Genomic DNA, 6,000 nt, shown 5'->3' on the forward strand with positions numbered 1-6,000 from the left:
TCCTCCCTGTGCGGGGCGTTGATATTTGCAGCACTGGGGGCGGCTCGGTGTCGGGAGAGCGGGTGCGTTGAAACGGCTCCTCCGCTGCGAGAGGCTGCCGCCCAGCTATGGACCCCTCCTCGGGTGGAGTTGGGCAGGCAGTCCTCCTGGCTGGTCGCTTCCGAGAGGCCATAATTTTCACTGGAGCGACTCTGTAACAAAAAAGGCACTTACCTGAGGTCTTGTCTTTATGCTGCAGCTGGAGAGCCTGGCTCCAGCTGCTGCCGCTGTTGCACCGCTGACGTAATGCCGCGCCCGCGCGCTGGGTGGGTTCTTCACGTAGTCACTCACGTGACTCCGAAGTAAAATTCCACAGATTCACAACTCTCTGGGTGAAAACGTTTTTCCCCAATATCAATCCTAAATGGCCAAACCCCTTATCATTAAACTGTGTGACCACTGGTTCTGGACTCTCCCCGAACACTGGCTTTATGGAACATTTTCCCGCATCTAGCCTGTCCAATCCCCTGAAGGATTTTATATGTTTCTATAAGAAATAAGGGAGGGTGTTTGGTGCCGTGAAGGAGCGGGTAGAGTTGTGGGCAGTGTGAGTGAGTGAGGGGGGCAGATGGAGGGGCCACGTTACTTACCGGCGGCGACGCTTCTTCACACTCAATGACGTCGGTGAGCGGCCGCGCGGGAGCGGTGACCGTTGGCCACTTGCAGCTCGCGGCGCGGCCGTTGCAGCCCCGCCCATCACGTGACTGGGGTTGTTTGGTCGGAGCGGCCTCACGTGCTGTCCCCCCGTCACGTCGCGAGCGGAATGAAGGGCGTGTGGTCAGTGAAGCCCCGACACGTGACGAGGGTGGGAGTGAGGGGGCGTCGGACGGTCACGTGCCTAATGCGGCGGCTGTCCCCGTCACGTGCCGACCCCGGGAGCGCCCGTTGCTGCTGCCCCCCCCCCCCCACCACAATGCAGCGTGATGAGTGGGGTTGGGCTGGTCGGTGAAGCGCCTCCCTCCCCCTCCCTCGCAGCGCGGTTTGATTCAGCCTGAAGAAGCGTCGCCGCCGGTAACGTCGCCACTCCACATTGACCGCAACTTTGGTCCACAACTCTCTCATCACGTGTCGGGGATTGAACCGGACACTCCCGCCCCCGATCGCGGCACATGATGACAGGCGCAGCGAGAGGGAGAGGGGTCGCTCCCGTCCCCGCAGCTCTTGACCAGCCCGACCGCGCTCCCGCTCGGCCCGCTGCGAGGGAAGGAGGGAGGGAGGGAGGGAGGCGCTCCAAGCCAAACATTATAGCTCCTCTTTAATCTTTGCTCCAAGCGAGGCACTTGACCGACCGACCGACCGACCAACCCGCCCTCGATCGTCATGCAGCATTTGGGGGGGAGGGAGGAGGCATCAACGGCCGCTCCCGGTGCCACGTGATGGGGGACAGCGCTGGTGCCACCGCATTTGGTACGTGACGTCCGACCCAACCTCGCCACGTGATGGGTCTTCAACCTATGATCTTTGGCTTCAATGGCCCCACCCCCTCATTCCGCTCGCCACGTGACGGGGGGACAGCAACGGAGGTCGCTTCGACCAACCAACCCCAATCACGTGATGGGCGGGAACATCAACGGCCGACCCGCCCCACCCTCGTCACGTGATGGGCGGAGGGAACAGCAACGCCCGCTTCCTCTCACCCTCGTCACGTGATGGGCGGGGCTGCAAGTGTCCAACGGTCACCGCTCCCGCGCGGCCTCTCACTCACACTGTCCACAACTCAACCCTCTCTCAACATGTGACGGGGACTTTGTTCGCACCGGCCGCCCCACTTGACGGGACGCCGGTGGCGGCAGCAGCAGCCAAAGATGGGGGGGGGGGGGGGGTGAAGGTGACAGCCGCAAGGTGATCGCTCCAGCTTTCGACGCCCGTTAACCTCCCGCCGACCCAACTCCCCAGCCCGTTAACATTCTGCTTCCTCCTCGACGCCCGTTAACCTCCCGCCGACCCAACTATCGACGCCCGTTCGCTCACACCCTCACGCCCGCGTTAACCGCACGGTCGAACTGTTGCCGGCCCTTCTCACCCGTACATTTACATTCAATCAATTGTTCAATGTCCGTTAACCCCCCCCCCCCCCCCCCAACTCAACTGTCGTCGCTCGGCCGTCCAGATGTTGATCCCCTCCCGCTCATTAACGAACCCCGACTGTCAACGCTCGCTCCCGGGCGGCCCAGACCAGCGCGTTCCCGGCCCAGACCAACCGTCAACGCTCGCTCCCGCGCCCGACCAACTGTCAACGCTCGCTCCCGGCGCCCGACCAACTGTCAACGCTCGCTCCCGCGCCCGACCAACCGTCAACGCTCGCTCCCGGCGCCCAGACCAACTGTCAACGCTCGCTCCCGGCGCCCGACCAACTGTCAACGCTCGCTCCCGGCCAACTGTCAACGCTCGCTCCCGCGCCCGTATCTTTGGCGGTGACCGTTGGCCACTTGCAGCTCGCGGCGCGGCCGTTGCAGCCCCGCCCATCACGTGACTGGGGTTGGTTGGCCGGAGCGACCTACGTTGCTGTCCCCCCGTCACGTGGCGAGCGGGAGGAGGGGAGTGGGGCCGTTGAAGCTAAAGATCACAGCGAAGCTCCGCTCCATAATCTTTGGTTGAAGCCCCATCACGTGACGAGGGTCGGACGGAGCGGCCGTTGCAGCCCCGCCCAGCACGTGACAGAATATCGACAGAACATAATAATAATATTTTCTCACCTTTCTTTTTTATTGTGGGACCTAAAGAATGACAGGTCGGGTCGTCTACATTTACGATTAGAACAATTGATAGCAGAGCAGTGAGATGAAGGTTTAGATGAGGACGCCATGACAGTATGCGGGAAGCCCAATAAAATGCCCTATAAAATGGCGTCCGCAATCACACACGCCATACTACGCTTTTTTTGAGGAGTGGTCTATCTTGCTCCTCTTTAATCTTTGGTCGGATTGACCTCCCTTGCTGCCCCCCCACCCCCGTCACGTGGCGAGCGGCAGGAGGGCGTGGGGCTATTGAAGCCCCACCATGTGACGATGGTGGTGTCGGACGGTCACGTAGAAAATGCGGTGCACCGTCGCTGTCCCCGTCACGTGGTGACCCCGGGAGATTCCGTTGCTGTCCTCTCCCTTCCCCCCCCCCCCCCCCCTGAGTCAAATGATGCAGGGACGGGAGCGACCCCCTTCCCTCTCGCTGTGCCGGTCACGTGCCGCGGGGGTCGGATTGGTCTCGTGTGAGCGGAGCGGGCCGCTCGATCGCGCAAAGCCGTCATGGGCGTCACGAAGATAGACTATAGGATCCTCTTCAACGCCATCGCAAAGCGGGTCAAGTCTGTTCCTGGACAGGTGATTCACCTGGATCAAACCTGTGCTGCACCTGGGAGGAAAATCTCAGGCAGCCTGGCTCTGCTCACAGATACCATTGACTACGTGCAGGACAGAGGACCCTAACCACAACCCCAACCCTGCCTGGTCAGCTGGGACCAGGAGATGGCTTTCGTCACGATTTTGCAGAAGCACATGATGGACATCCTCTCCAATTTGGGGGTTGTGCAGGGGATCAGGAACGAGATCCAACTGCTCTACACTGATGGATAGCTTTCCTATCATATCTGGAGTCAGGCATAGTAGCCCACTCTCACATCTTTTTCTCACAGAGAGTGGTGAGTCTGTGAAACTCTCTGCCTCAGAGGGCAGTGGAGGCGGGTTCTCTGGGTGCTTTCAAGAGAGCTAGCTAGGGCTCTTAAAAATAGCGGTCAGGGGATATGGGGAGAAGGCAGGAACAGGGTACTGATTGGGGATGATCAGCCATGATCACATTGAATGGCGGTGCTGGCTCGAAGGGCCGAATGGCCTACTCCTGCATCCATTGTCTATCTTGTTTGTGTGCTGTATAGATCCATTTGCCAAACCATCGGGAAAGACTAGAGCATATCATTACTGGCACTGCCAGTGGGGGCACTCGGGTCAAAACCTCCCTGCACATGGATGATGCTGCCGTCTTTTGATCGGATCCACAGTCGGTCCGCAGAGTGATCAGCATCTGTTGAGTGAGCATCGGGAAAATAACCGCTTCTAATAGCACATACAGCAGAGGAACGTGCCCTTTGACCCACAATGTCCTTGTTGAACACGATTCCAGGTTAAACTGCATAAGATTCATATCCCTCCATTTCCTGCATATCCATGTGCCAATCGAAAAGCTTCTTAAATACCACTGTCGTATCTGCCACTACTACCAGCCCTGCCAGCACATTCCAGGCTCCCACCACCCACTTGTGTTTAAAAAAGAAACTTATCCTGCAGGTCTCCCAAACATCTTTCCATTTAATACAGAAACGTAATGAGCCAAGCTGTGAAGGGTAACTGTGCCCACACAACTCTGCCATTAGCTTGCTGTATCTCTCACTGTACATCACACAAACTGTCCTCATTTGGCACTTTTATGGTCTGATGCTCGTGACCAGTTTTTCTGTGTTTCTAGGAAAACTAAGACTGAAACTGCAAAAATAATTGCCCTTCTCCATTCCAGTCTAGGACGTGGAACCCACTATAACCTTTTAACAAGTTCAGAAAATCCTTTCTTTGCTGATATCGCCGCTGGCATTGGGGTCAACTCTAGTATTTGCTCCAGGCATCTCGGTACATCAGAGCACCCAGTGCAAGGCTTGTGCTCATTCCAGAGGTTCTGGCTCTGTACTCAGCACTGACTGTGCCCAGCGAGACCATTCGTCCCGTCGTCAACGCTGCAATCCCCTTACAACTGCGGACGGTCGCTTCGTTGAGCGGTGAGTGAAAAAGATTCACGCCCCAGACTCAAGAAATTAAATTTGTGGGAATCTTGAGCAAAAGCACTTTGTGTTCTGCTCATAGTATATCTGGGTGTGTATCCAGCTATGGATGTGTTGATTTTCTGAGTGCTAAAGGCAGGGGTTCATCCTGACCACAGCACTGATAGTGCACTATAGTGAAGTCATTCCACACAGTGACAACGTGATCAGAACATTGCACCATAATTACCTGCACATTTCTGAACATAAAATAGGCATTGAAGGTGTGTTGTGTTTTGTAGCAGCAAATAGCAGGGCTGTGAACACCGAGGATATGTGTTACATTTAGTTTGAAGAAGGAACCTGACCCCAAACGTCATCTATTTATGCTCTTCAGAGATACTGGCCGACGTGCTTAGTTACTCCAGCACTCTTGTGCCTTTTAAAAAAAATGTTACATCATCAGCAGTTCCATGGTGTCTACCTTGTATATTTTGCTTCAGCTGATTTTATGGTGCTTTTGCCATTCCAAAAAGCTACCAGTTATAACCCGGGCCTGCTTTGAGCTCGGTCTTGTTGCTTCGAATGGAGGTTTCCTGCTGAACAACAGGCTCCTGGGTGGGGGACGTGTTAATTTACCCATGCAGATGTCTCGGGCAAACACGAGAGTCCTGTGGACACACTCGGGAGCCCAGAGCAGCAGGTGGAATGGAGTTACAAGCGTTTCAAGCCTGCAGACTTTAGTGGGCGGGTGATTTTCTTTATTTAAAATATAAACTTTATTCCGAATAATTAATATATACAGAACAGAAATTGTGCAAAACTGTATACAGTAATTTCTGTAGGGGTAGGGGTATTTGCATCCCCCCCCCCCACCCCCATGCCCCACAGCGGACAGGTCCTCCCCTACAGAGCCTTGCCGTTGACCTGACCTCACCAAGAATGTCTTTCACCGAGTTGATGATTTTCCAGCAGCACGTCAATGTGTCATTGGGTACATCCCATGAATCAGAAAGTCCTCTGTTATGGGTCTGTTAGGGATGAACTGTGACAAGGTGCCCTTGCATCAGGATCTGAAATCACTCTCTGTGACGAGGTGGGAGATTGTCTCCTCCCGTAACAGCCGTCCTCGGAGGGCTGTGGCATTCAATGTTCCGTGCTGACCACTGCAGATCACTTCACTCTCTATCCAATCACTGCACCTCCTAATTTTGCTCATC

The sequence above is a fragment of the Leucoraja erinacea genome, unplaced genomic scaffold (genome assembly GCF_028641065.1).
Source record: "Leucoraja erinacea ecotype New England unplaced genomic scaffold, Leri_hhj_1 Leri_1130S, whole genome shotgun sequence".
NCBI lineage: Eukaryota > Metazoa > Chordata > Chondrichthyes > Rajiformes > Rajidae > Leucoraja > Leucoraja erinaceus.